Source organism: Cherax quadricarinatus, chromosome 83 (assembly GCF_038502225.1).
Source record: "Cherax quadricarinatus isolate ZL_2023a chromosome 83, ASM3850222v1, whole genome shotgun sequence".
Classification (NCBI taxonomy): domain Eukaryota; kingdom Metazoa; phylum Arthropoda; class Malacostraca; order Decapoda; family Parastacidae; genus Cherax; species Cherax quadricarinatus.
This window is the reverse complement of record NC_091374.1, coordinates 14831221-14839793: the sequence shown is the minus strand read 5'-3', so window position 1 is coordinate 14839793 and position 8573 is coordinate 14831221. Positions and strand designations below refer to the sequence as shown.

Genomic DNA, 8573 nt, shown 5'->3' with positions numbered 1-8573 from the left:
GCTCCCGGGATGAAAAAGAGAGAGAGAGAGAGAGAGAGAGAGAGAGAGAGAGAGAGAGAGAGAGAGAGAGAGAGAGAGAGCGGTGGGAAAGGAGGTGAGGCACTAAGAAAAACTCTCCCATTTCATATATACATCCTAGCTACTTTTCTTTTACTTTGCTTTTGACACCATTATAATAACGAAACTCCAACGCCATATACACACACACATAGTAATTATTTATTATTATTATTATTATTATTATTATTATTATTATGAAAAAATTCTACCTACATCAGTAGGGTGTCATACGGCGCCTGGAGAATGGAGAGGTTACTATGTTTGATCCAAGGGAAGAGAAGCTTCAATTACTTGACAGCGCTGTATGATTATGGTGGGTTAAGCACTTAGTTTTGATTATAATCTAATTCCTTGCATCAAGAGCCCTTCACCGTCAATATATCACTACATTTAACGACCAAATTGCACTCAAAATTTCTGAACCATATTATTTTTAATGACTTCGTATTCCCAAATGCAAAATTATATGTTGTGTAAATTACTAAATGACAGTTTTAATAATAATAATTAATAATTCGTGGTGGTGTCACAGCGTTGGGGGAATGGAAGATGATCAGGTTTGATCCAAGGACGAAGAGAGGTTGCTCCAGTTTCATGGATCAAGAGCCCCTCACCGGCATCAACGGAACGCTGATTAAACCAGTTTTTTTTTTTTAATCAAGCTCAAAGTGTCGCCAATTTTGAGATATTTTTGGGGTAAATAAATCACCACTCCACCCATATGTAAAATGTAACTCGTATATTATGACGATGGTTATAGTTTATAAAATATATATTGAGTGGCACCTAGACCTTCGTTCGTATATGATATTCCAGTTAAATTATTAGTTTCAACTGATCGTAAATAATCCAGTTAAAACTTCAGTTAAATGGCTAAGCTAGCCTAACAAGCCAGTTAAAACGCTGAGCTAACTTCATTATTCATAACCGGAGTGGTTTTTTTTTTTTTAACTGTTTTGTAACGATAACATCATGAACAGGAAAGTTTAGCACTCAGACAACATCGACAACATAATTCTGCTTATTATAAGCGTGTGTTGGTTTTAAAACAGCCGCCGGTGAACCACCAGGCAAGTGGTACTGTGAGTAACTCCAGACTTCTACATCCTGTGACAGTATTTACTTGCCACGGGTGTTTGTTCCCTGCTTTCATTGTTAATATTTATCCTTGCTTTTTGTTGTTGTGTTGTATATTTGTATTTCTGTGTGGTTATGAGCGCTGAGGGACCTACGTGGTCCAGGTGGTCAGTAAATATCGTGAGTAAGTTTGACAGCCTGAGGGAAGCCATCAGTTGTGTGTGAGGTTGTGTGGTAAGTGGATGTGGAGCCTCACCCACTTATTTGCTTCGTTACTGCTATATTCTCAAAGAAAAGTTGTGAGCGAGTGTATTTTTATACCGTTTCTCAATCCTGGCTTCAGTAATGTGATTTAGATTACTCTGCAGGGGAAAACATTAGCAGTGGAGCAGGAAATAAGTGCTTACAGAATATTACTAGGTAGTAAATGGTGATACCGGCAAACTTTGGAAAATGGCACTTATGTGAAATTCAGGATATTTATTGGAGGAAACGTTGTGTCACGAGTGGCTTTACTATTCTATATTTATTTCTTCTGGGAGCTAAATAGTCTCCAGAGAGAGAGGGAAAAATAACAGGCGTCACTGATGATGGTTGCTGGTGTCTCCATCTTGCCGAGACAACCAGTGTTGCTACTCGACTTGTGTTCCTCAGATACATAGTAATGGAGACGCAGAGATGCTATGTTGACCTTTGCAAACACTACAGGTGAGGAAATACTTAATTTTCTTTATTCTTGCTGTAAAGGGTGTATAGACAAAAATTGGTTAATGATACAAATATCCAATTTGCACTTAGCTCTATTTTCTTTTGGTGTAGGTTGTCACTATTCTACCTACGAACCCTCTCTATTAATTACTAGGCTAAGTAGTTATTCCTGCATTGCAGATGTATTAGGAAGTGCGTCTTCGGTATGAGTAGTTAGGCAGTGGAACGATATTAATGAGAAAACGGTGGAAACTAAGCTAGTACATAGTGTTAAAGTGAAGATGTACTGTAGTAAGTGACTGGCAGGCAGGAGGCATTACTTGACTCCAACTAAACGAGTCTCCATCCCCCATACACATACTAACGCTCACATAATAACTGAATGAAGACTTTCCATCGGGAGGTTCTTGGGTAACGTAGAGGTCAAGAAATTGGTGAAGTATATAAAACAGGAATCTTGGGCGAACTAACTTGATCACAGATTTATGTATATATTGTTCTCTCCTGTTGTGAAATTATTTGCTCATCGCTGTAATTCTGTTTCAGATACTGCTCTCTCTTTGAACTACTGTGTTCGTTGCTCTGGTTGGTGTCTGTTGTTTCAGATACTGCTCTCTCTTTGAACTACTGTGTTCGTTGCTCTGGTTGGTGTCTGTTGTTTCAGATACTGATATACCAGTCCATTAGGGACTGGTATATTAGTTCCTCCCCGGTGGACGAAACGTCTTATTTACATGGGGAAAACGTTCTCTTGGCGGCTGAAAGGGTGTACCTGTGTTTGTGGGAGAATGTGTGAATATAATTGGAAGCAGTGACAGCGACAGTGGTATTGGAAACACACATTATCGCCGTACGTTGTATTTATTGTAGGTTCCAAGGAAAGTCGATATGGCCTGTCATAAGATGTCCCGCAAACTCGACCAACATCCTGGTCCAGCACTTCTCGGGGACTTTAATGCAAAGCATCCTTGGTGTGGATTTACAGTCTGATACATGAGAATGGGTGAGGGCAGACTGTATTAATTAAGTCTCCGCATACTAAAATATAGTATCCGACACGGTCAATACTAACACTGCTCCATGTATGGACTTGGCTGTGTTGTCTCAGGATAGAAGTTTTCCCACCTGTGATGGCAATCACCTCTGTATCATTTGTTGGGAGGAGATGGATCATTCTAGTCCTTGACCCCTCAAGAGAGGTTCCTTGACATTGGTGAGGGGCTCTTGATCTAGGGAATTGGATTTCTGCTCCGGTTCCCTGAATACCTTCCGTTCTTCCCCCACATGCGCTGTATAATCCTGCGGGTTTAGCGCTCCCCATGATTATAATAATCTAGCCCATGACAGATGTGGAGATAGTGACCGTCGCATCATTACAGATATTCGTAAATCACATGGTAAAAGCTTACGTAGGGTAGGGTACATAAACATATGGAGAAATGTAAACTGCAGCATAACGGAACGTTGTAATTTTTCAACTCGCTTCGGAGCAACTATACCCTCGTTAACTTAGCATAATATAAAGCTGCGAAAGCTATTGCAAAGTGTATTATATAAGTTAAAACACACTATATTTATCGTCTGAATTGTTCGAGTCTCATACCAATTACATAATCTGTAACTAGTTAGCTTCTGGGAAGCATCAGGCGTGTCCTTCATCTCGGTTACTCGTATAATATTCCATTATTTTCAGTTTTATAGGTTGAATAATACTCGCTTACGGTGCTGGTGAATTGAAAAGAATTGGAATGAATAAAATGACTGAATAATATATTGTATCTTGTTGGTTTAGCGCCTTATTTGATTATAACAATATCTTTTCCAGTAGGATGTTTATCTCTCAGGGTATGAAATAAGGCAGAGAAAAATCTATTGGGAACACGGAATCATTATCAGGACCTCCGCTTGGGAAAGTATGAGGAGTTATCACGGCTAAAAGATACGTTCTGTTGTTGCCCGGAGCCATGAGAGGATCCTAGGGAATGAATGGGCGGATTCTGAGGCGAAGGCTGCTATTTCGAGATTGCCCTTGAGCCGATTTCTTGCTCGGTGAATTTCAGCCACATATGTACGTATGTTCTTGGGAAGTCGTAGGCCCAATGGGCCCTACAGGCGAACAAGGAATTGTAGGTTGTTCAACAGGATGTAGGTGGTTTCCCCTCCCCCCTCCTTCCGCCCACCTGCAACAGAATCGTCACTTTGATCCTGTTCTATAGACTGTGTATCGGAGAGACACACCTCACCCTTGTAGGTGACTTGATGCATGCTGCTCACTATAGAAAACATAACTGTTCGCCCACGGCTTCAGGCATTTTCCGTAAGGCATTTGAGTACCTCTAGGGATTTAGGAAATTATAAGAGTATGTTTTGACGCGGGTGATTTTTATTTACTTTTTTTATTGGGAGTAGTACTGAGTGATTTCTCAGGTCAGAATGCTCTACAGATTTAACTTAAGCGTTGCACTCATGGTCTCGACAAACTGGTCACCTACAGTGTATAGTTAGGCCGCTCCGATGGATAATTTTGGAAAGTATGGTGACTAGTGAATGCATTACAGTGAAACATCACTTAATGTGAAATACAGGAAAGGGCGTCAGGAGTGTAGAACGTTGTAGAGTATTGATACATAATTACGTTCAGTATAGCTCAGCGGTTCTTAACTAGGGGTGGGGGAGGGAGATGCGTGAATAATTTCCAGGGAAGTGGAGAGAACCCAAAGCAAAATAAGGAATGGTCTTAACGTGTTTGCATCTCCTTGTATGGATTTTCATGATGGAAGTGGTGGGGGGGGGAGTCACCGCAGACAGCTCAAAATGTCTAATCGAAATGTGAAATTCCACTAGGTGACTAAATTTAGGTTAACCTCATTCATGTATATTTTTTTCATTTTATTTCTTCTAACGCTTGGGAGATCACACTTAATCGCTTCGAGATGATTGGTTGAAAAAAAAAAATGCGCCCGAAGAACTATATAATGCCTTTGTTACAACCTAGCAGCCGTTTCACCTGGATCTGGATCCATATAACTCTTGAGGCTACATTTTTTTCTGCACTGCTGGCTGTATAAGACCAAATACAGAAACTGAAGATTGAAGGAGACTTGAGCTGTCCACTCTGGCTAGTGTGACGAATGAGTTTGAAAACCGACAAGTTGAAGAATGAGACACTTATGCACCATATGGGAATCTTTATTTAGGAAACGTTTCGCCACACAGTGGCTTCATCAGTCCAATACAAAGCAGAGAGGTGCAAGAAGAGGAGGAGATTGAGGTAATCAGTCCCTTAGATTCCCATATGGTGCATAAGTGTCTCAATCTTCACTCTGGCTCGTGTCCAGATATTCATCTGGTAGCTCACGCAGCGTCAAAAATCGCGCTAAATGTATTCGCGTCTTTTTGTGTATTGGCGATTTTTTTGAATAGTTGAAATAATGAAGAATGAGAAGTACCTTCTCAATTTTCCCTTTTAAATAATTTTTTTTATTTTTACATTTAAATTTTATGTAGAGGAAGGAAGGGGGCCATGGAAATGAGGGTCAACTGCGGATAGAGGCCTCGATCCACAGTAAGTTAAAAATCAATGGTATAATGGGTGGTGAACAGACATAAAAGGGCAAGGGTAGCAATAATGGTAATGGTGTTGAAACACTTAACCAATACCTGAAGCACAATGGGCAGTACGAAAAGCTGTGTAACATTAATAGCAAGAGGCATAGACAACATGCTATTTCCTTGGGCGAAACATCATTGCTGGTAGCCTGGGATTATTTATATAACACTAGCCAACAAAAATAATTTTCTTGTCCAGCTCAGAAAGCGAATTGGTTATTTTTAGTTAAATTTGATGCGCTGATCACGAATGTGCTTGTTTAATATCTCGCTTAAGATTTTTTTTTTATCTTATGATCAATATTTTGGCTATTGAAGGTTGAGGAACCATATGATGCATGTTACTAAACAATCCTGGTATTATATTATGCATAGATATTGTGTGTGCTGTGGCAAGAAATAATCCTTAAAACACACACACACACACACACACACACACACACACACACACACACACACACACACACACACACACACATATATATATTAATGTCGTGCCGAATAGCTAAAACTGGTCATTTAGCAAGAACTCGTTTAAAATTAAGTCTTCTAAAATTTTCTCTACGTTTAGGATATATTTTTTCATTTATGTTAGTGTAAAAGTTAATAATTTTGTACGAGAACAACCTTAGAAAAATTACCTAACCTTATTATAACGAGTACAATTTAGTTTAGCCCATTTCATCTAAATATATTTTAGACAAGTTTACAATAACTTGATAATAAACACAATGAAATATTTTGTTCGTCAGGTGCAGAATGATTTTTGCGAAATTATTGCTTACACAAATTTTTGCTTGCCCTATTCGGCAAGAAGTGCGTTGCTATTTAAGCAAAAATCGCAAGTTTTACTTATTCGGCAGTACACTATATATATATTTATAATATGCGCACGTACATGCCTAGTAAAAATAATTTTCCATACGTATATATTCATAAAAATATATATCAGTTTTCAGTCATTTTGGCTGGTGTTCAGTAAGGTTCTCCCGCAGCATGTTCATCAGTTTAAACCATCAAAAGAATCGTCAGGTTTCCATGATGGCTCTGTCATGGTGAAATTGTTCACCGTGGGGTTCTATTTCACAGAAACTGTCCGTCCTGGAGCAGATTTAAGTTCAGATTTAGATTGAGTGACCCAAAACTAGTTAAAAACATGTTTTGAAACCTAAGCAGAAACCATTACTAAATCAAGCATGACTGCAGCTTTCCCAAATAGGCTGCGAGTGGAATTAACACTTCCTGTTGTGCAACACTATAAAGGGGACGTAAAATGAGTATCACATTTCCCTGTTGTGTGGCTGGTAGGCCTACTTTGCTGATTATTTATTCTTTCTGTGTTGGTCGGACTGTTCAATTGATCCTTCTCAGTAGATGGTAAGTTTACCTCGTTTACTATTTTTCCAGCCTCCTTAATAAACCAAAACTCAATTAGTCATAAAATAATTTATTGCTCTCCTGCAAAATATATTTCTTCACAAAAGTTAGAAACTTGTTGCAGGACAGTTGAGCTGGGAGGCAGTTGCCAAGACAGAGGCTTTGTATCGGATCTACATTTTTGCCCTCGTTACAAATATACACTAAGCCTTCTCTGGGGTGGCAGTGGTGGAAGAAAAAGATTGAGGGGTGAACTGTATCTGAAGCCTATACCTCTCCATATTCAAGCAACGGTCCATCAACAATGTCGGAAGTTCAGAGACACCAGGAGGAAGGGCGCGAATCCCGACTGACAAAAAATAGAAAAGATGGAGATAAAGTGGGAGAGAGTGGGGGAGACAGAGAAAGCTCAATAGAATAAATAAAAAGAATTCGTAACTCCATCAAAGTCCTAACACCCCACCATCCCAACCTGTAGTTCCAATTTTTCTACTGAACGATGAGTAAGACGCATGTGCAACAGTTTGGTATTTTTATTTTCGAAAAACGTTTCGCCTACTGTGTAGGCGAACATTATCATAAGGATATTTCCTACTGAACTCCTACCCCACCAGGTGTACACTCACCAGGATGACTATCCCAGAAATAGCAGCTCACGGTTTACCAAAACTGTTAAGAGCACTTTCAGCGCTGGCATTATTTGGTTAGTATTGAGCGACGAACGTGCAACCGCGGGTGTGAGGTATCTTGTGACACCTCTCCTGGATCTGCAGGAAATTTCCAGAAAATGATTCACCCTCTGGTGGTGTGACTGCCACCAAAACTCTGCAGGTGGCAGGAGCAGTGATGATTCTCTTGTATTTCTCTGTGGGCAGTTTTTGATGAATGGAGAACTATCCCCATTAAGCCAAAAAGAGAACTGAAGGGATTTGAGAATGGCTTGCCTAGCAGGGCCAGTAGGTCTGCAGTAGTGCTCTACCGTTTTTATGTTCTTAACGAAGAAACCATCATTTTTGAGGAACACCGACTAAAACCACCCGTACTATAAGGTGATCCAGCATCAGGAACAACCTTATAGCTAGGCTGCAGATGTAGTCTTAACTGCTTGAAGCTAAAAGCCGGCCTATCGGTGAGGTCGTAATTACTAAGTCTGTTATAGTCCATGGAGACATCTTTTCTCCTATTCTTGTCCTTGATTTCCACAGCTGATTACTATTGTAATAACCACTTAAGAGATTAAGCTGATTGATATTGATCAATCTAATGAAGATACGGGAGTGTTTGTTGGTATCTGATGGCAAGAAAGGAATACAAAAATACCCTTAAGAAAGCACTAGGCTTCCTAATCTTGAAGCTCGAGTAACGGCTGAATAAGTGATATTCTTTATCTTGTTCTTGTGATATCTGGCGATGCGTTGGGTTTTTACAGGTAGCGTGTCTTGTTTCCCGATTCTCCACTACTGCTTGCTCTGGATGACCCACATGGGATTAGCGCTTCACAGAAATAAATGCGTATCTGAAGTAGGGGTTGAGGATGTTGCAGTTGGGAAGGTCAACTGAACAAATATGTCAGCACCCTTCTGGTGAAACAGCTAATGAATGAATGACGATAAATGCGTTTCTTTTTTGTATGTGTACGGGGATACCTTTGAAGAGTTTCGAGAGTTTCTCTACTCTCTGAGCCCAGCCATGGGCCAGGCTCGTCTGGTGGTTGCCTGGTCAACCAGGCTGTTGCTGCTGAA

At 40.0% G+C, this 8573-nt stretch overlaps 1 long non-coding RNA gene across 6 annotated transcripts in view; it reads left to right on the top strand.

Annotated features, from left to right (window-relative positions):
* Positions 1–1170: 1170 nt before the first annotated feature.
* LOC138855162 (uncharacterized) overlaps positions 1171–8573 on the top strand; it is a 163837-nt gene continuing 156434 nt past the window's right edge. The window contains exons 1-2 of one of the 6 annotated variants that reach the window (XR_011394345.1): positions 1176–1371; positions 1506–1845. This is a non-coding gene — a long non-coding RNA (uncharacterized lncRNA). Of the gene's footprint in view, positions 1846–8573 lie in introns of all 6 variants that reach the window. The other 5 variants (XR_011394346.1, XR_011394348.1, XR_011394344.1 and 2 more) reach the window with 5 other exon arrangements.